Here is a 20,859-nt window from a genome sequence, read left to right on the forward strand (position 1 = left end):
ACTGCCTCTACATTTCCCGGGCGTACGTCTCCTGCGTTCCGGCAGCTTCCATGCGGCCGGTGCTGTGCACGGACCATCACCTGGTGTGGGTGGAGTTCGCTCCACTGCGCGCGCGGGGGGGGTCCGCGTACTGGCATTTTAACAACCTGCTGCTGGAGGACGCGCGGTTCCGGGATTCGTTTTGTCAGTTCTGGGCCGACTGGAGAAGGAAGCGGGGGGGGCTTCCCCTCCTTGAGGCTATGGTGGGATGTGGGCAAGGCTCACATCCGTCTCTTCTGTCAGGAGTATGTGAAGGGGTCGACCAAGAGGCGGGAGGCCCGTGTCGGGCGGTTGGAGAAGGAGGTGCTCGACCTGGAGTCCCGTCTCGGTCAGGTCGTCGAGGACCCGGCCCTGCGGAAGGTGTACGAAGAGAAGAAGGGCGCGTTGAAGGACCTGCAGCTCGTCGGGTCCCGAGGCGCGTACGTGAGGTCGCGGATCCAGCTCCTGCGGGACCTGGACCGCGGCTCCCCCTTCTTCTACTCGCTGGAAAAAAGATGGGGGGTCCGTAAGCAGCTCTTGGGGCTGCTGGCCGACGACGGATCTCTGGTCTCGGATCCGGAGGGAATCAGCTCGGAGACCCGCGCCTACTACGGGGCTCTTTTCTCTCCGGATCCGTCTAGCGAGGATGCGCGCAGAGTTTTGTGGGAGGACCTGCCGAAGGTCAGCCCGGAGGGCGCCGAAAAATTGGACGCTCCGCTAAGCCTGGCGGAGCTGACCGGCGCCCTCCGCCAGCTCTCTAGGGGAAAGTCCCCGGGGCTGGACGGGCTGACCGTGGAGATCCACAGGATGTTCTGGGACGTCTTGGGGGGCGACTACGCGCGGGTCCTGAGGGAAAGTTTGGCGACCGGGGAGATGTCCCTCTCTTGGCGCAGGGCGGTCATTGTCCTGCTGCCTAAGAAGGGCGATCTCCGCCTCCTTAAGAACTGGCGCCCGGTCTCCCTCCTCAGCACGGACTATAAAATCTTTGCCAGGGCCATGTCTGCTCGCCTTGGCACCGTGCTGGCCCACATGATCCACCCCAACCAGTCCTACACGGTCCCGGGCCGGACCATCCACGATAACATCCATCTGGTCCGGGACCTGGTCCACCACTCCCAGAGGGCTGGTCTGTCGGTCGCCTTCCTTTCCCTGGATCAGGAGAAGGTGTTCGACAGGGTGGATCACGAGTATCTCTTCGGGACTCTGCGCGCATTCGGGTTCGGGACGCATTTCCTCGCCCGGATCTGACTTCTCTACGCCGCCGCGGAGTGTCTGATTAAAGTTAACGGGTCCTTGACGGCGTCCCTTCGCTTCGGGAGTGGGGTGCGTCAGGGATGCCCCGTGTCTGGTCATCTATATGCCATTTGCATGGAGCCTTTCCTGCGCCTCTTGCGGAAGAGGTTGACGGGACTGGCTCTGCAAGGGCCAGGCGTGGAGGTGGTCCTCTCGGCTTACGCCGATGACGTGCTCCTCACAGTCACGGATCCCGCTGACTTGCAGAGGATGCGGGAATGCCAGCAGATTTACTCGGACGCATCCTCCGCCAAGATCAACTGGGAGAAATGTTCCGGACTCCTGGTGGGTCAGTGGCGGGTGGACTCCCGGTGGGTCAGTGGCGGGTGGACTCCCTGCTGGAGGAGTTCAGGCCTTTCGCCTGGAGCACCACGCACCTCCTCTATTTGGGAGTCTACCTTAGCCCTGCCGAGGACGCCTGGCCGGCGAACTGGCAAGAGCTGGAGGCCAAAGTCACCGCTCGCCTAGGACGCTGGACAGGACTGCTCTGAGTGTTGTCCTACAGGGGCCGAGCGCTGGTCATAAACCAGCTGGTGGCCGCCATGTTGTGGTACCGGTTGGTCACTTTGGTACCTCCCCCTGCGTTTGTCGCCAAGATGCAGAAGAAGCTAATCGACTTCTTCTGGGACAAAAGGAAGCACTGGGTCTCTGCCGCGGTTCTGAGTCTCCCGCTTAGGGAGGGCGGTCAGGCGCTGGTGTGCCTTCGCACCCAGGCTGCGACTTTCCGTCTTCAGACGCTGCAGAGATACCTGTACGTCGAGAATCCTCCGAGATGGTGTGCGCTGGCAACGTGTTTCTTCCGCCAGCTGCACGGCCTCAATTACGACACGCAGCTCCTGTTTGCGAAAGTGGGCGGCAGGCGTGCCGGCCTGCGGGAGCTGCCTGTCTTCTACCAGGAACTGCTATGGGTTTGGAACTACGTCGCTTCCAGGCGGAGCTCTCCCCCGTCAGGAGCGGCGGCTCTCCTTCGGGAGCCGCTGCTCAGGAATCCGCACCTCCACGACCGCGGGTTCGGGTGGCTGGCGGAGGGCAGGGCTGTGCCTGCAAGGTGACCAGAGTCGGGGACCTGCTCGATGGCGGAGGAGCGGGCTGGATGGCGCCGGAGGAGCTGGCGTGGCGCCTGTCCTGGGCCAACGTCCGGCTCACGGTCGAAGCCATCGAGTCGGTGAAAGTGGCACTGGGCCCCGGCTCCACTAGGTGTAGCGATGCGGCTTAAGCACATGGGGCGATCCCGTCCGAGCTTACCCCCGTTCGGACGGAATTCCTCATCGGCGCCCGACCCCGAAACTCCCCTCGGGAACCGGCGCCTCACAACTTGAGCCATCTCGAGGAAAAACCCTCCGTGCCTTTTCATTCTGCGCGGAGGGGTTTCCTGTATGGACTGCTCCTGCACACTCTCCACTTTGCCATCTTCGTCTGCCATCCGGACACGCCTTGGCGTGGCGTCTTGCCGACCGGCGGAGGCGGAGGTCCCCAATGGAGGGCTCTCTACGCGGGAGTCCTCCCTTGTTCCATCGGGGACTTGGCTTGGAGGGTGTTGCACGGAGCGGTCCCATGCAATAAGGTTTTAAATAGGTTCACGGACTCCCAGCCCGCCTGCATTTTTTGCGGCCTGGAGGAGTCCGTGTTTCACGTTTATGTCGAGTGTGGGAGGTTGCAGCCCCTCTTTCACTACTTGAAGGGGCTACTCCTCGATTTTTGGTTGCACTTCAGTCCCACGCTCTTGATCTACGGTCACCCGGTGTGGAGGGGAGCGGGCAGGTTGGAGGACCTCCTCGTGGGACTGCTCCTGGGCCTGGCCAAGAGAGCCATCAATTGGTCCAGGCAGCGGGCGGTCGAGGGGGTCGTCCAGCCGGATTGCCTGCCTCTCTTCCGCGGCCATGTTCGCGCCCGGGTGGCCCTGGAGATGGAGCACGCGGTGTCCGCCGGTGCGCTTGAGTATTTCCGCAACCGGTGGGCGCCGCGGGGACTGGAGTGCATCGTCAACCCGGAAAACCGAATTTTATTTTCATTTGTTAAGTTTTAGTTGAACTTTTGTTCATTTACAGTCCAATTTGGTTTTTTTTTTGGTTCAAACAAAAAGAGTACCCTCCTGTTCAGTAAAGTACCTGCTAAACTGTCCGTGTATTATTGAGGCGCGGACTTTACAGAGGCCAGTTCATTAAATATATTCAAGAAGGAGTTGGATATATTTCTTAAGGCTAAAGGGATCAAGGGGTATGGGGAGAAAGCAGGGACCGGGTACTGAATTTGGATGATCAGCCATGATCGCATTGAATGATGGAGCAGGCTCGAGGGGCCGAATGGCCTACTCCTGCTCCTATCTTCTATGTTTCTATGCATTTGGCGGTGTCGAGTGCCATGTTGGTGTGGGCCTGAGCCTGAAGCTGCAGGGTGTGGTGTGGGGCTGGGCCTGGAGCTGCAGGGCGCAGTTTGGTCCTGCGGATGGCGGTGTTGAGCGCTCTGTTGGTGTGGGCCTGCATGGGGCAGTATGGGCCTGCAGGGGGCGGTGTGGGACTGCAGGGGGCGGTGTGTAGCTGCAGTGGGCAGAGTGTGGTCCTGCAGTGAGCAGTGCGGGAGATGGTGTGGGCCTGGGCCTGCAGGGTACATTGTGGATCTGGGCCTGCAGGGGGCGGTTTGGGCCTGAACCTCGGCCTGCTGGGAGTGGTGTACTCCTGCAGGGGGTGGTGTGGGCCTGCAGAGGGCGGTGTGGGCCTGGGCCTGCAGGGTACATTGTGGACCTGGGCCTGCAGAGGACGGTGTAGATCTGCAGGGGGCGGGGTTGAGCGCCCTATTGGTGTGGGCCTGCAGGGGCCGGTGTGCCCTGGACCTCGGCCTGCAGGGGGTAGTGTGGGCATGCAGGGGGCGGAGTGGAGTACCCTGGCAGTGTGATCCTGCAGGAGCCGGCGCGAGGCCGGGCCGGCAGGGGGCGGTGTGAGGCCGGGCCGGGCCGGCAGGGGGCGGTGCGGGGCCGGGCCGGGCCGGCAGGGGGCGTTGTGAGGCCGGGCCAGGCCGGCAGGGGGCGGTGTGAGGCCCGGCGCTCCCTCTCCGCCTCCGCCTCCCCACCAAGAAGTGACGCCATCTTGGAGCGCGTTGTGTGAAGCCGCGGCCGGCGGAAGGACGATGTAGGTTGGAGGCCCGCAGCCTGCGGTCTGGGTTTGATTTGGTTGCTCGCTCTCCGCTTGCCCCCCTCACTGCGTGGAGCTGGCGAGGGGAGAGCCGATGGCCGTGGCCGCGCACTAAGCCCGGCCCGGGTCCCGCGGAGCCGCTCCGTCCTCCCGGCTCAGGCTGAGTAAATGATGAAGTGATGTGGGTGTGAAGAGAAGACGGAGCCCCAGTCCCGAGTGGAGAGAAGGTGAGCGGGGCCTGGCAGTGCAGTTGGGCCGGGGCCGGGGCTTCAGTCCGTGCGACAGGGTCCGGGAATCGGCTGGTGTCGGGGTCGGGCGGCGGTGACTCTCCCGGGCTGGTGGTGCAACTTCCCGGGGTTCAGACCCCCCCCCCACCCCCGGTCTGAGCCCCCCCCCCACCCCCGGTCTGACCCCACCCCCGGTCTGACCCCTTCCCCCCCACCCCCCCCCCCGGTCTGACACCCCCCCCCCACCCCCCCCCGGTCTGACCCCCCCGGTCTGACCCCCCCCCCCCGCCCACCGTCTGACCTCCCCCCCCCCCCCCCCCCCCCCGCCCACCGTCTGACCTCCCCCCCCCCCCACCGTCTGACCTCCCCCCCCCCCCCCACCGTCTGACCTCCCCCCCCCCCCCCACCGTCTGACCTCCCCCCCGCCCACCGTCTGACCTCCCCCCCCCCCCCCCCACCGTCTGACCTGCCCCCCCCCCCCCCCACCGTCTGACCTGCCCCCCCCCGCCCCCGTCTGACCTCCCCCCCCCCCCCCCCGTCTGACCTCCCCCCCCCCCCCGTCGTCTGACCTCCCCCCCCCCCCGTCGTCTGACCTCCCCCCCCCCCCCGTCGTCTGACCTCCCCCCACCCCCGTCTGACCCCCCCCCCACCCCCGTCTGACCCCCCCACCCCCCGTCTGACCTTCCCCCCCCCCACCCCCCGTCTGACCTTCCCCCCCCACCCCCCGTCTGACCTTCCCCCCCCCACCCCCCGTCTGACCTTCCCCCCCCCCACCCCCCGTCTGACCTTCCCCCCCCACCCCCCGTCTGACCTTCCCCCCCCCACCCCCCGTCTGACCTTCTCCCCCCCCCCACCCCCCGTCTGACCTTCCCCCCCCCCAGCCCCCGTCTGACCTTCCCCCCCCCCAGCCCCCGTCTGACCTTCCCCCCCCCCCCAGTCTGACCTTCCCCCCCCCCCAAGTCTGACCTTCGCCCCCCCCCCACCCCCCGTCTGACCTCCCCCCCCCCCCCCCCGTCTGACCTCCCCCCCCCCCCCCCCGTCTGACCTCCCCCCCCCCCCGTCTGACTCCCCCCCCCCCCCCGTCTGACCTCCCCCCCCCCGTCTGACCTCCCCCCCCCCCCGTCTGACCTCCCCCCCCCCCCCCCCGTCTGACCTCCCCCCCCCCCCGTCTGACTCCCCCCCCCCCCCCCGTCTGACCTCCCCCCCCCCCCCCCGTCTGACCTCCCCCCCCCCGTCTGACCTCCCCCCCCCCCGTCTGACCTCCCCCCCCCCCGTCTGACCTCCCCCCCCCCCCCGTCTGACCTCCCCCCCTCCGTCTGACCTCCCCCCCCCCCCGTCTGACCTCCCCCCCCCCCCGTCTGACCTCCCCCCCCCCCCGTCTGACCTCCCCCCCCCCCGTCTGACCTCCCCCCCCCCCGTCTGACCTTCCCCCCCCCCCGTCTGACCTTCCCCCCCCCCCCCGTCTGACCTTCCCCCCCCCCCCGTCTGACCTTCCCCCCCCCCCGTCTGACCTTCCCCCCCCCCCGTCTGACCTTCCCCCCCCCCCCCGTCTGACCTTCCCCCCCCCCGTCTGACCTTCCCCCCCCCCGTCTGACCTTCCCCCCCCCGTCTGACCTTCCCCCCCCCCCCCGTCTGACCTTCCCCCCCCCCCGTCTGACCTTCCCCCCCCCCCGTCTGACCTTCCCCCCCCCGTCTGACCTTCCCCCCCCCCCGTCTGACCTCCCCCCCCCCCGTCTGACCTCCCCCCCCCCCCCCCGTCTGACCTCCCCCCCCCCCCCGTCTGACCTCCCCCCCCCCCCCCCGTCTGACCTCCCCCCCCCCCCCCACCGTCTGACCTCCCCCCCCCCCCCCCCCCCCCGTCTGACCTCCCCCCCCCCCCGTCTGACCTCCCCCCCCCCCCCCCCCCGTCTGACCTCCCCCCCCCCCCCCCCCGTCTGACCTCCCCCCCCGTCTGACCTCCCCCCCCCCCCCCCCGTCTGACCTCCCCCCCCCCCCCCGTCTGACCTCCCCCCCCCCCCCCCCCCCCGTCTGACCTCCCCCCCCCCCCCGTCTGACCTCCCCCCCCCCCCCCGTCTGACCTCCCCCCCCCCCCCCCGTCTGACCTCCCCCCCCCCCCCGTCTGACCTCACCTCCCCCCCCCCCCCCGTCTGACCTCCCCCCCCGTCTGACCTCCCCCCCCCCCCCGTCTGACCTCCCCCCCCCCCCCCGTCTGACTTCCCCCCCCCCGTCTGACTTCCCCCCCCCCGTCTGACTTCCCCCCCCCCGTCTGACCTCCTCCCCCCCGTCTGACCTCCTCTCTCTTCCCCCCCCCCGTCTGACCTCCTCTCTCCCCCCCCCCCCCGTCGTCTGACCTCCTCTCCCCCCCCCCGTCGTCTGACCTCCCCCCCCGTCTGACCTCCCCCCCCCCCCCGTCTGACTCCCCCCCCCCCCCGTCTGACCTCCCCCCCCCCCCCCGTCTGACCTCCCCCCCCCCCCCCCAACCGACCGTCTGACCTCCTCCCCCCCCAACCGACCGTCTGACCTCTTCCCCCCCCCCCACCGACCGTCTGACCTCTTCCCCCCCCCCCCCACCGACCGTCTGACCTCTTCCCCCCCCCCCCAACCTCTTCCCCCCCCCCCCAACCTCTTCCCCCCCCCCAACCTCTTCCCCCCCCCCCCCCAACCTCTTCCCCCCCCCCATCGACCGTCTGACCTCCCCCCCCCCCCCCGGCTGACCTCTTTCCCCCCCCCCCCCCCCCCCCCCCCGGCTGACCTCTTTCCCCCCCCCCCCCCCCCCCCCCCGGCTGACCTCTTTCCCCCCCCCCCCCCCGGCTGACCTCTTCCCCCCCCCCCCGGCTGACCTCTTTCCCCCCCCCCCCCCGGCTGACCTCTTCCCCCCCCCCCCGGCTGACCTCTTCCCCCCCCCCCCCGGCTGACCTCTTCCCCCCCCCCCCCCCCCCGGCTGACCTCTTCCCCCCCCCCCCCCCGGCTGACCTCTTTCCCCCCCCCCCCCCGGCTGACTCTCCGCCCCCCCCCCCTCCGGCTGACCGCCCCCCCCCCCCTCATGCTGACCGCCCCCTCCCTCCGGCTGACCGCCCCCCCCCCCTCCCTCCGGCTGACCCGCCCCCCCCCCTCCGGCTGACTGCCCCACCCCCCCTCCGGCTGACTGCCCCCCCCCCCCCCCCCCCTCCGGCTGACTGCCCCCCCCCCTCCGGCTGACTGCCCCCCCCCCCCCTCCGGCTGACTGCCCCCCCCCCCCCTCCGGCTGACTGCCCCCCCCCCCCCCTCCGGCTGACTGCCCCCCCCCCCCTCTCCGGCTGACTGCCCCCCCCCCCCTCTCCGGCTGACTGCCCCCCCCCCCTCCGGCCGACTCCTCCCCCCCCCTCCGGCCGACTCCTCCCCCCCCCCCTCCGGCCGACTCCTCCCCCCCCCCCCTCCGGCCGACTCCTCCCCCCCCCCCTCCGGCCGACTCCCCCCCCCCCCCCCCTCTGGCCGACTCCTCCCCCCCCCCCCTCCGGCCGACTCCTCCCCCCCCCCTCCGGCCGACTCCTCCCCCCCCCCCCCTCCGGCCGACTCCTCCCCCCCCCCCTCCGGCCGACTCCTCCCCCCCCCCCCCCCTCCGGCCGACTCCTCCCCCCCCCCCCCCCCTCCGGCCGACTCCTCCCCCCCCCCTCCGGCCGACTCCTCCCCCCCCCCCTCCGGCCGACTCCTCCCCCCCCCCCCTCCGGCCGACTCCTCCCCCCCCCCCCTCCGGCCGACTCCTCCTCCCCCCCCCCTCCCGGCCGACTCCTCCCCCCCCTCCGGCCGACTCCTCCCCCCCCCCCTCCGGCCGACTCCTCCCCCCCCCTCCCCCTCCGCTGACTCCTCCGCTCCGCCCGCCACCCTCCAGCTGACTCCGCCCCCTCTGACGTCTCCCCCCCCCCGCCGCCCCGCGGTCCTCTGCCCCGCGTTCCCCCCCTCCACCGCCCCGCGGTTCTGCCCCCCATGTCCCCGTGCAACTCCAGTGAACTTTAAAGAAAAAAGAACTTGTATTTATCTCGTACTTGTCACCTCCTCGGGATGTCCAGTGTGCTTTCCCAGTGTGCTTCCTGGCCAATGAATCACTTGTAGTATATGCACTATTTCGTAGACACACACAGCAAGTTCCCCCAAACAGCAAATGAGATAAATGACCAATTAATGTTTTGATGGTGAATGGTTTAATGTTTGTCAGGACAGCAGAGAGCTCTCTGCTCTTGTTCAGTCTTTTACATCCACCTGTTGGGTAGATTGGAGGGGGGTGGAGAGGGCTAGTTAATACTTCATTTGAAAGACAACACCTCTAGCAAGGCAGCACTCCCTCAGTACTACATTGTAATGGATAATGTGAATCATTCATGAGTCGGGCTGAAACCTGACTTTCAAGTTATGTGTTGCTTTCATGTCAATGTGCATCCAAAATTGCTTCATCTTGATGCAAAGGCAGCGTGGTTACACTGCTGAAAATCTCTCTGAAATTATCTTCCTGATGTGAAGTTTTAAAAGTTGAAATGTATAACTGTTTTTGAAACCCTGGTTTTGATTCTGCTGTGGATAGGATGTTTTTCCTGATTTTGGTTTACCTACCTATTTAAAATTCATGTAACCTATTTGTTTAGGCAAAATTAGGTTTGTCGTAGTAGAAACTCCTCCCTAAAATTAGTGTGTGGGTTATTTACATTAGTCATTCATGGAGATCTGATTAATTATCCATTTATAAGCAATACAATACAATAATACAAATCGCTTTATTGGCATGATAAGGTACATCTTATGTTGCCAAAGCATCAAAATACATTTATGGTTGAACACATAACGCGGTTCCATTCATACAGTGTATAAACAGGTATATCCCTGAGTTTATAAATATACATTCGCCTTGTTTATATATACTCTTGTCTTAGTTTACTGGTTGTCCCTCTGTTCATGGCAAGCTGTAACATAGTGTGCCGCCAGTGTTACACAGCTTCTCTCCTCCCCCAGTAGGAATGGGAGTTTTTGGTTGTCAGTCAGATTTCTGAATTCAGGGCATATTTGTGAGAATTTTTGGTAGAAATTCTCTCTGATGCCCTGATATTTTCCACAGGCTGTGAGGAAGTGCATCTCTGTCTCAACTACTCCCTGACTGCAGTGAGAGCATATCCTGTCTTCTCTTGGCAGCCTGGTCTGCCTTTTTCGATCGCTAGGCTATGTTCGCTAAGTCTGTACCTTGTCAAGGTTCTTCTCAGTTTGTTATCCTTTACCATGGCCAGGTAATCAGCTATGTTGTATTGTCTGTTTAGGGCCAAGTAGCAATTGAGTTTGCTTTGGGTTTTTGTTGTTTCTGCCCAATATGACAGATATTTTTCCTTTTGCTTAGCGACGATTGTGTTGGGTCGAATTCTTTGTGTTACCCTGTCACTGTCCTGGGACTGGTTATTGTTAGTATTGTTATTAGTTACTTTATTGAGTCCCAGGACTAGTTGACTGAGGGTATTCTTCTTTATGGTCAGCTCTTGGCATTTCAGGGCGTCGTAGTGATAGCATTGGGGGTTGCTCATTTGTAGGTGATTCCAAAATTTGGTGGCTCTTTTTTGGATAGTGATTATTAATGGGTATTGGCCTAGTTCCGCCCTGCATGCGTTGTTTACTGTTTTCCTTTGAGTCCGGAGGATACTTTTACAGAATTCCGCATGTAGGATCTCAATTGGGTGTTTGTCCCATTTTGCAAAAGCAAAAGCCCCAATTAATATATACTAAGTAAAACTATTGCGAAAGCACTGCTAGTATATACACTATGAAAAACTTTTTGGGGGTGGGAGAAACATTGAATGTTAGTGGCAAGCAGTGAAATGTATTTTGTAACCAATATCTAAACTTTTTTTTAAATGGTAACTGAGTAGCCTACATTTGGAAATAGGCAAGTTTTAACACATTAGGATTCACTGTATGCTGTCTATTCCTTATACAGGAAACTCTTTTTTATCCAGTGGTGCCGGTTGATCAAAAAGTCCGGATTACAGAGAGGTATACTTACCAAGGTACGAGAGCCCCGTACACGGCCACAGGTGCAGGAGCCCCGGTTACACGGCACTTGTGCAGGAGCCCCGGTTACACGGCCACAGGTGCAGGAGCCCCGGTTACACGGCCACAGGTGCAGGAGTCCCTGTTGCACGGCCACAGGTGCAGGAGTCCCTGTTGCACGGCCACAGGTGCAGGAGTCCCTGTTGCACGGCCACAGGTGCAGGAGTCCCTGTTGCACGGCCACAGGTGCAGGAGTCCCTGTTGCACGGCCACAGGTGCAGGAGTCCCTGTTGCACGGCCACAGGTGCAGGAGTCCCTGTTGCACGGCCACAGGTGCAGGAGTCCCTGTTGCACGGCCACAGGTGCAGGAGTCCCTGTTGCACGGCCACAGGTGCAGGAGTCCCGGTTGCACGGCCACAGGTGCAGGAGTCCCGGTTGCACGGCCACAGGTGCAGGAGTCCCGGTTGCACGGCCACAGGTGCAGGAGTCCCGGTTGCACGGCCACAGGTGCAGGAGTCCCTGTTGCACGGCCACAGGTGCAGGAGTCCCTGTTGCACGGCCACAGGTGCAGGAGTCCCTGTTGCACGGCCACAGGTGCAGGAGTCCCTGTTGCACGGCCACAGGTGCAGGAGTCCCGGTTGCACGGCCACAGGTGCAGGAGTCCCGGTTGCACGGCCACAGGTGCAGGAGTCCCGGTTGCACGGCCACAGGTGCAGGAGTCCCGGTTGCACGGCCACAGGTGCAGGAGTCCCGGTTGCACGGCCACAGGTGCAGGAGTCCCGGTTGCACGGCCACAGGTGCAGGAGTCCCGGTTGCACGGCCACAGGTGCAGGAGTCCCGGTTGCACGGCCACAGGTGCAGGAGTCCCGGTTGCACGGCCACAGGTGCAGGAGTCCCGGTTGCACGGCCACAGGTGCAGGAGTCCCGGTTGCACGGCCACAGGTGCAGGAGTCCCGGTTGCACGGCCACAGGTGCAGGAGTCCCGGTTGCACGGCCACAGGTGCAGGAGTCCCGGTTGCACGGCCACAGGTGCAGGAGTCCCGGTTGCACGGCCACAGGTGCAGGAGTCCCGGTTGCACGGCCACAGGTGCAGGAGTCCCGGTTGCACGGCCACAGGTGCAGGAGTCCCGGTTGCACGGCCACAGGTGCAGGAGTCCCGGTTGCACGGCCACAGGTGCAGGAGTCCCGGTTGCACGGCCACAGGTGCAGGAGTCCCGGTTGCACGGCCACAGGTGCAGGAGTCCCGGTTGCACGGCCACAGGTGCAGGAGTCCCGGTTGCACGGCCACAGGTGCAGGAGTCCCGGTTGCACGGCCACAGGTGCAGGAGTCCCGGTTGCACGGCCACAGGTGCAGGAGTCCCGGTTGCACGGCCACAGGTGCAGGAGTCCCGGTTGCACGGCCACAGGTGCAGGAGTCCCGGTTGCACGGCCACAGGTGCAGGAGTCCCGGTTGCACGGCCACAGGTGCAGGAGTCCCGGTTGCACGGCCACAGGTGCAGGAGTCCCGGTTGCACGGCCACAGGTGCAGGAGTCCCGGTTGCACGGCCACAGGTGCAGGAGTCCCGGTTGCACGGCCACAGGTGCAGGAGTCCCGGTTGCACGGCCACAGGTGCAGGAGTCCCGGTTGCACGGCCACAGGTGCAGGAGTCCCGGTTGCACGGCCACAGGTGCAGGAGTCCCGGTTGCACGGCCACAGGTGCAGGAGTCCCGGTTGCACGGCCACAGGTGCAGGAGTCCCGGTTGCACGGCCACAGGTGCAGGAGTCCCGGTTGCACGGCCACAGGTGCAGGAGTCCCGGTTGCACGGCCACAGGTGCAGGAGTCCCGGTTGCACGGCCACAGGTGCAGGAGTCCCGGTTGCACGGCCACAGGTGCAGGAGTCCCGGTTGCACGGCCACAGGTGCAGGAGTCCCGGTTGCACGGCCACAGGTGCAGGAGTCCCGGTTGCACGGCCACAGGTGCAGGAGTCCCGGTTGCACGGCCACAGGTGCAGGAGTCCCGGTTGCACGGCCACAGGTGCAGGAGTCCCGGTTGCACGGCCACAGGTGCAGGAGTCCCGGTTGCACGGCCACAGGTGCAGGAGTCCCGGTTGCACGGCCACAGGTGCAGGAGTCCCGGTTGCACGGCCACAGGTGCAGGAGTCCCGGTTGCACGGCCACAGGTGCAGGAGTCCCGGTTGCACGGCCACAGGTGCAGGAGTCCCGGTTGCACGGCCACAGGTGCAGGAGTCCCGGTTGCACGGCCACAGGTGCAGGAGTCCCGGTTGCACGGCCACAGGTGCAGGAGTCCCGGTTGCACGGCCACAGGTGCAGGAGTCCCGGTTGCACGGCCACAGGTGCAGGAGTCCCGGTTGCACGGCCACAGGTGCAGGAGTCCCGGTTGCACGGCCACAGGTGCAGGAGTCCCGGTTGCACGGCCACAGGTGCAGGAGTCCCGGTTGCACGGCCACAGGTGCAGGAGTCCCGGTTGCACGGCCACAGGTGCAGGAGTCCCGGTTGCACGGCCACAGGTGCAGGAGTCCCGGTTGCACGGCCACAGGTGCAGGAGTCCCGGTTGCACGGCCACAGGTGCAGGAGTCCCGGTTGCACGGCCACAGGTGCAGGAGTCCCGGTTGCACGGCCACAGGTGCAGGAGTCCCGGTTGCACGGCCACAGGTGCAGGAGTCCCGGTTGCACGGCCACAGGTGCAGGAGTCCCGGTTGCACGGCCACAGGTGCAGGAGTCCCGGTTGCACGGCCACAGGTGCAGGAGTCCCGGTTGCACGGCCACAGGTGCAGGAGTCCCGGTTGCACGGCCACAGGTGCAGGAGTCCCGGTTGCACGGCCACAGGTGCAGGAGTCCCGGTTGCACGGCCACAGGTGCAGGAGTCCCGGTTGCACGGCCACAGGTGCAGGAGTCCCGGTTGCACGGCCACAGGTGCAGGAGTCCCGGTTGCACGGCCACAGGTGCAGGAGTCCCGGTTGCACGGCCACAGGTGCAGGAACCCCGGTTGCACGGCCACTAATGTATAGTAAAACTTACCTGAACCTACTCCTGAATTTTGCCGGTTAAGAGAGATTTCCGGATATTTAGGTGCTGGTTAAAAGAGAGTTTCCTGTATTCCATTGAATTAACTGGACCCTTTATGTTTGTTTTGGATTTTTGCATTTTTCAAAATGGTGTACAGTTTTGTATTTTCAAATTTTAAACTTAATACAAGAGAACCGTGATTGAAACTATCCCATAACCTTTATCAAAATATAAAATATTTCCCAATTTTATTTACACAGGTTTAAAAGATTGTATAATTCCTTATTGGTTCAAATGGTCAGTAAAAATTCATTTAGTCTTTCTACAAGCACTGATAAGAGTATTGTCAGTTGTGAAATGTGTTGAATGTACTATTAAGCCGTGCAGTTTAAGCATGGAGATAGTTTGATGTTGCAATAAAGAAACAATGGAAGCAAATGCAACATTAAAAAAAAAAGTTACTTGATTGCTTCATTGTATAACATAACAAGAAGTTTGTCTTCTGTTTTCTGATAGTGTATTCTGATTGTTTTCGTGAAGGGGAGATGTATAATCCTAAATTATCTCAAGTAATGGCCCAGCTCACCGTTCACCTCACTGGCAGCTACCCACAGACTTTTCACGGGCTTGTCAGCGTGGTACCCTCTACAGGGGATCTGTGGCGTCTGTGAACAGGGCAAGAAACAGTGAGGCTGTTCAACTAATCAGATTGAAAAATCCTCACTGCGACAAGCAGAATCTAAACCAGGAAGCATAAACCAGGAAATATAAATTAGATTTAGATGATGTACAGAAAACAAAATAAAGATTGGGAGATACAGATGGGATTAAGAGAGAGAGATAAAAGACAGACAGAAAAGGTAAAAAAAAAATGTAATTTTTGTTTCTTTTTGAATCTTTAATGCTAATTTTCATCTGAGGGAATGCGACTCCACGCTTGTAAAATTATTTTTTGGGGGGCCAGAAAGGTGGTTCAGCAATAATTATCACGCAGTTAAAAACTCACTTACTCCTGAATGCACCAGCCTTAACTTTTTCAGCTGTTTTTAGTGTGGAACTAGTTGGCAAGTACAGCAAGTTCACGCAGTTGCAGTCATTTCACTGCCGAGTCTCTCGGCGAGGACTGCAACAACACACCCTGTGGCGGAGCAGGGGGTATCTCACAGCAACTTCTGGATTTCTCCGTTTAACTACGCATGTGCGGACACCAGAATTTGCTGTCAGATTGACTCCATTATAAGGGTGAGCGCTGATGGCCTCATCGTTATTCTCATTGCAAATTCCGGGCCAATATTCTGAAGCTTTTCAGTGATGACATGGAGAATACTTACCGCAGTCCACGTCCCGTTCATAAAGCCATTTAAGTGGGACTTCACTAATTGGAATGACTGTTCCCAGCTTGCCTCTAGGAACCAATATGGAGAGATGCCATTTAGTAAGCAGAAATCTCCCATATGTAAAGTTTATGTTGGTCTGCAGTTGAGTACCTTTTAAGATCTTTCTCTCAGATGTGCATGTAAGAGCTGTAAATAATTCACCCAATCCATTACAAAACTGATGTGTGTGCAATCTACTTTGTACTGTTGTGTCTATATAGCTGCTTGATGGTAAAATTACTGAGTTACAAGGTTTCCAGTAGCTGCTTTAATTTAGAAATATTGCTGGTCAGAACAGTACTCTTTTAAAATCCCTTAATCAAAACACTCATTCATTCCGACAGAGACCTGCTTTATCCAGTAACTTAATACTGAAAGTGATGGCATTGTGTCTTTGAAATGTAAAGGGATCTTTTAACAGGTATAACTCGTGCTGCACGCAGCACTGTTCTGGTGTGCAACACTTACAGTATTCCCTTTTTATTAGAGTTCTTACAACCTGGCCTAGCATGTTCTGTGCCAAAGCATGGAATGGTAGTAAGTGGATTCAAGCTCCCACTTGTCCACAGTGAGGGGAGAATATTGGAGGGAAGTTCACCACAACTTACACTTGTGCATTGTCTCAGCCATTGACAGAGTGGCATCAGTAGAATAATGATGCTGTGGGGACCTAGAGAAAGGGATATATCAAAATTAAAATGTAAGGTGAGAAACCACAAAATCATCATATACCACATATTGCTGCTGAAACCCTCATCCATACTGTTGTTACCTCTTGACTTGACTATTTCGGTGCTCTCTTGGCCGGCCTCCCATCTTCCACCCTACATAAACTTGTGCTCACAAAATGCTGCTCCCTGCATCTTAACTCACTCCAAGTCTCATTCACCCATCACCCCTGTGCTTGCTGACCATCACTGGCTCCCGGTCCAACAATGCTTCAGTTTTAAAATCCTCATCCTTGTTTTCAAATCCCTCCATGGCCTTGCCCCTCCCTAGCTCTGTAACCTCCTCCAGCCCTACAAGCCTTGGCAATCACTGCGCCCTTCCAATTCTGGCCTCTTGCGCATCGCTGATTTTAATCGCTTCCACTAAGGCGGCCGTGCTTTCAGCTTTCTAGGCCCTAAGCTGTGGCATTCTCTACTTCTCTCCTCCTTTAAGAGGCTCCTTAAAACCTACCTCTGACCAAGCTTTTGGTCATCTGTGTTGATATCGCTCGTGTTAAGCACCTTGGATGTTTTACTATGTTAAATGCGCTATATAAATGTAAGTTGTTGAATCACTTCCGTTGAACGTTTTAGCAATAAGCAAGCGCAGGAGATGTAACACCTGCCCCTATACCTCCCCCCTTCCCACTGTCCAGGGCCCCAAACACCCCTTCCAGGTGAAACAGCGATTTACTTGTGATATACCTATCAATTCATCCAATGAAAAGCGACGAGTTAAGAAAGTAACTATAGGTTTTTATTGGCTAAATAACAGAGCCCACCCTCGTGGGTGATCGGATCCAACAAGGAGGAATACCAGCCAGTCGACCACCTTTATACCTGGGCAGGTAGGTGGAGCCATGGGCGGAGTCAGCAGTGGTCAGCCCAGGTATAACAGCGTGACAGGAGGCGACCTCGTGTAGTGATACAACAGTGTAAACAGTGATAACCATAGTGTAACGATATAACAGTGATAACCATAGTGTAACGATAGTGAACGATAAAAGTGGTTTACCACATTCACCCCTTGTTTAGATTTGAGTCCGGCGGGGTGAAGTGTACTACCAGTTCGGGTATGTCAGTCTGTCCGGAGGCCTCGTAAGTCTTTCTGATCGGCGCGGCGGCGGTGGTGCAGTATCCGGTGTTAATGCTGGTGTCTGCGTGGTCGACGAAGGCTCGTGGGGTTCCGGCATGCCGTCTACCTGGGCTGGATTTGGGGGGGTGGTGGGGGGTAACGGTGGTGTCTCAGGGGTGCCCGAGGGTGCAAGGTCTCGTAAGGAGACTGTGTCCTCCCGCCCGTCTGGGTATGCCATATAGGCGTACTGGGGGTTGGCGTGCAGGAGGTCCACCCTCTCGACCAGGGGGTCCGTTTTATGGGCCCTCACATGCTTTCGCAGCAAGACGGGCCCCGGAGAAGTCAGCCAAGTTGGCAGCGTGGTTCCCGTAGTCGACTTCCTGGGGAAAACAAACATTCGTTCATGGGGGGGTGGCGTTAATGGCAGTGCAAAGCAGTGACCGGATGGAATGCAGCGCTGCCGGGAGGACTTCCTGCCAGCGAGAGGTTGGGAGGCCCTTAGACTTTAAGGCTAAGAGAACGGCCTTCCAGACAGTCGCGTTCTCTCTTTCCACCTGGCCGTTCCCTCGGGGGTTGTAGCTGGTGGTCCTGCTTGCAGCGATACCTCTCGCTAATAGGAACTGGCGAAGTTCCTCGCTCATGAAGGAGGAGCCCCGGTCGCTATGTATATAGTTCGGGAACCCGAACAAGGCGAAGAGGTCGTTCAGGCATTTGATGACCGTGGTGCTGATCATGTCTTGGCAGGGGAAGGCAAAGGGGAAACGGGAGTACTCATCAATAATGTTGAGGAAGTACACATTACGGTCAGAGGACGGGAGGGGCCCCTTAAAATCGATGCTCAAGCGCTCGAAGGGGCGGGTGGCCTTGATCAGGCTTGCTCTGTCCGGCCTAAAGAAATGCGGTTTGCATTCGGCACAGGTTTGGCAGTTCCTGGTCATGGTCCTGACCTCCTCGATGGAGTAGGGCAGGTTGCGGGCCTTAATGAAGTGGTAATGTCTGGTGACCCCGGGGTTGCAGAAGTCGTTGTGGAGGGTCTGCAGTCTATCAGTTTGCACGTTGGCGCATGTACTTCGTGATAGAGCGTCTGGGGGTTCGTTCAGTTTACCAGGCTGGTACAAGATATCATAATCATAGGTGGAGAGCTCGATTCTCCACCTCAAGATCTTGTCGTTCTTGATTTTGCCCCTCAGTTTGTTATTAAACATAAAAGCGACCGAACGCTGGTCGGTGAGGAGGGTAAATCGTTTGCCTGCCAGGTAATGCCTCCAGCGTCGTACAGCCTCCACGATCGCCTGGGCCTCCTTCTCGACCGAAGAGTGTCGGATCTCAGGGCCCTGGAGGGTCCTTGAGAAGAAGGCCACTGGTCTCCCCTCCTGGTTGAGGGTTGCGGCTAGGGCGAAGTCGGATGCATCGCTCTCCACTTGGAAAGGGATAGACTCATCCACCGCGTGCATAGTGGCCTTAGCAATGCCTCCCTTAATGAGGGAGAAGGCTGCGCACGCTTCTGCCGTCAGGGGGAAGGAGGTGGACTTCATGAGGGGTCTGGCTTTGTCCGCATAATTTGGCACCCATTGGGCATAGTAGGCGAAGAGCCCCAGGGTTCTCTTTAGCGCCTTTGGACAGTGGGGGAGGGGAAGCTCCATGAGGGGGCGCATTCTTTCGGGGTCGGGGCCGATGACTCCGTTCTCTACTACGCAGCCGAGGATGGCAAGGCGCGAGGTGTTAAACACACATTTCTCCTTATTGTAGGTGAGGTTCAGCCGTTGGGCCGTACGGAGGAATCTTTCCAGGTTAACATTGTGGTCCTGCCGGTCGCGGCCGCAGACGGTGACGTTATCTAGGTAGGGGAACGTGGCGTGCAGCCCGTTCTGGTCAAACATCCGGTCCATCTCCCTTTGGAAGACCGAAACCCCGTTGGTGACGCCGAAGGGAACCCTAAGGAAGTGGTAGAGGCGGCCATTCGCCTCGAAGGCTGTATACTGGCGGTCCTCAGGGCGGATAGGGAGTTGGTGATAGGCCGACTTAAGGTCGATGGTGGAGAATACCCGGTACTGTGCAATCTGATTGACCATATCAGATATGCGGGGGAGGGGGTATGCGTCCAGCTGGGTGTACCAGTTTATGGTTTGGCTGTAGTCGATGACTAGACGGTTTTTATCGCCGGTCTTAACGACTACGACCTGGGCACGCCAGGGGCTGTTGCTCCTCTCGATGATGCCCTCCTTCAGGAGACGCTGCACCTCAGAGCTAATAAAAGCTCTGTCCCCGGCGCTGTACCGCCTGCTCTTGGTGGCGACGGGTTTACAGTCGTGGGTGAGGTTAGCGAACAGGGAGGGGGGCGGGACCTTGAGGGTGAATAGGCCGCAGGTGGTATGCGGTGGGCGGTTTAAAGGCTGCTGGTTGTCAACTGTGAGTGGGGGGAGGGGTCCACCGTATGCCAAAGTGACACTTTGCAGGTGGGATTGGAAGTCCAGCCCTAGTAGGACGGCAGCGCAGAGCTGGGGCAGGACGAGGAGTTTAAAATCTTTATACTCCGTGCCCCTAACCGACAGGGTCACAACACAGTAGCCGCTGATGTCTGTAGAGTGGGACCTCGACGCCATCGAGATCCGGTTGCGCGTTGGCCGGACAGTGAGGGAGTAGTGGCTCACCGTGTCTGGATGTATGAAACTCTCCGTGCTTCCGCTGTCTAACAGGCAGGTCGTGGCGTGGCCGTTTACTTTGATGTCCATCATGGACTTGGACGGGTGATGCGGGCGAGCTTGGTCCAGTGTGACGGAGGCTAGTGTATGGTTGAGCGAGCTGCTGTAGTCTGCGGGTGAGGCGGTGGTCGGGTCTGGCGACAAGGTGGCGGTCGAGTGTGGTGGACAAAATGGCGGCGCCCACGAGGTTGAATAAAATGGCGGAGAAGATGGCCGCCCCCACAACTCACATGAGGCACTGCTGGCGTCAGTGGCCTTGATCAAAGATGGCCACCCCACGACTCACACGAGGGGATACTGGCATCTGTGGCCTTGATGAAAGATGGCCGCCCCCACAACTCGCATGAGGCACTGCTTGCGTCTGTGGCTCTCCCCCTGCAGGCCTTCGCGAAGTGGCCTTTCTTATGGCAGTCGGAGCAGGTCACGTTTCTTGCAGGGCAGCGCGCCCTCGGGTGTTTCGCCTGGCCACAGAAAAAGCAGCCGGCGGCCCGATCGCGGGGCTCCGATGTCGCAGCCCGATCGCGGGGCTCCGATGTCGCAGCCGGTACCGGGGGTGGCAGTCCCAATCGGGTCCTGGACGCCGACGCTGAGGTAGGTCCCAGAGGCGGCGGTGCGAGGGGTATTGCGGTCGGGGTCGGGCCCGAGTCCCAGGGTCGCGCAGTACAGTACCTGGAATACGCCTCGAGGTCCCGATGGGCCACTTCCAGAGAGCGAGCGAGGGCTGCAGCTGTGTTCAGGTCGAGGTCCTTTGATTCGAGCAGTCTTTGCCGTGAGTAGTCGGACCGAAGGCCTTTCACGAAGGCATCGCGGATATTCTCTTCAGTATTTTCTGCAGCCGTTACCGCTTTAAAGTCACAGTCCCTGCCGAGTGTTTGTAGCGCCCGTAAAAATTCATCTACAGACTCTCCTGGCTGTTGCGGGCGGGATCTTAGGAGATGTCTGGCATACATAGAATTTACCGGGCTCCGGTACTGCTATTTCAGCAGGTTGATGGCGGCCTCGTATGTAGTAAGGTCCTGGTATGAGTGCGAATACTTTAGGGCTCACTTGGGCGGTCAGAACTCTTAGTTTGGATCTCTGAGGCACGCCGGATTCTCCCAGGTAGGATTCGAAACAGCTCAGCCAGTGTTTGAAGTCGAGGGCTGAGTTTGCTGCCTGTGGGTTTAGATCCAGGTACGGCGGTCGGAGGGCTCGCAGCCAGGCTGGCTGTTGTAGCTGGGCGTCTGACTGGTCTGACGGTTCGTTAGACATTTTTAAAATTTAGCCAATAAAATTGATATACCTATCAATTCATCCAATGAAAAGCGACGAGTTAAGAAAGTAACT

General features: G+C 60.3%; 1 protein-coding gene across 2 annotated transcripts in view; it reads left to right on the forward strand.

Annotated features, from left to right (window-relative positions):
- The first annotated feature begins 4,319 nt into the window (after window positions 1-4,319).
- Window positions 4,320-20,859, forward strand: part of yes1 (YES proto-oncogene 1, Src family tyrosine kinase) — a 102,809-nt gene continuing 86,269 nt past the window's right edge. The window contains exons 1-2 of one of the 2 annotated variants that reach the window (XM_085992797.1): window positions 4,320-4,666; window positions 10,614-10,683. The gene's annotated coding sequence lies outside the window, so the exon portion shown is untranslated. The remainder of the gene's footprint in view (window positions 4,667-10,613; window positions 10,684-20,859) is intronic. The other variant, XM_085992796.1, reaches the window with a different exon arrangement.

This window comes from Somniosus microcephalus, chromosome 7, assembly GCF_052327205.1.
Source record: "Somniosus microcephalus isolate GS21.2 chromosome 7, FLI_Smic_1.0, whole genome shotgun sequence".
Taxonomy (NCBI): Eukaryota; Metazoa; Chordata; class Chondrichthyes; order Squaliformes; family Somniosidae; genus Somniosus; species Somniosus microcephalus.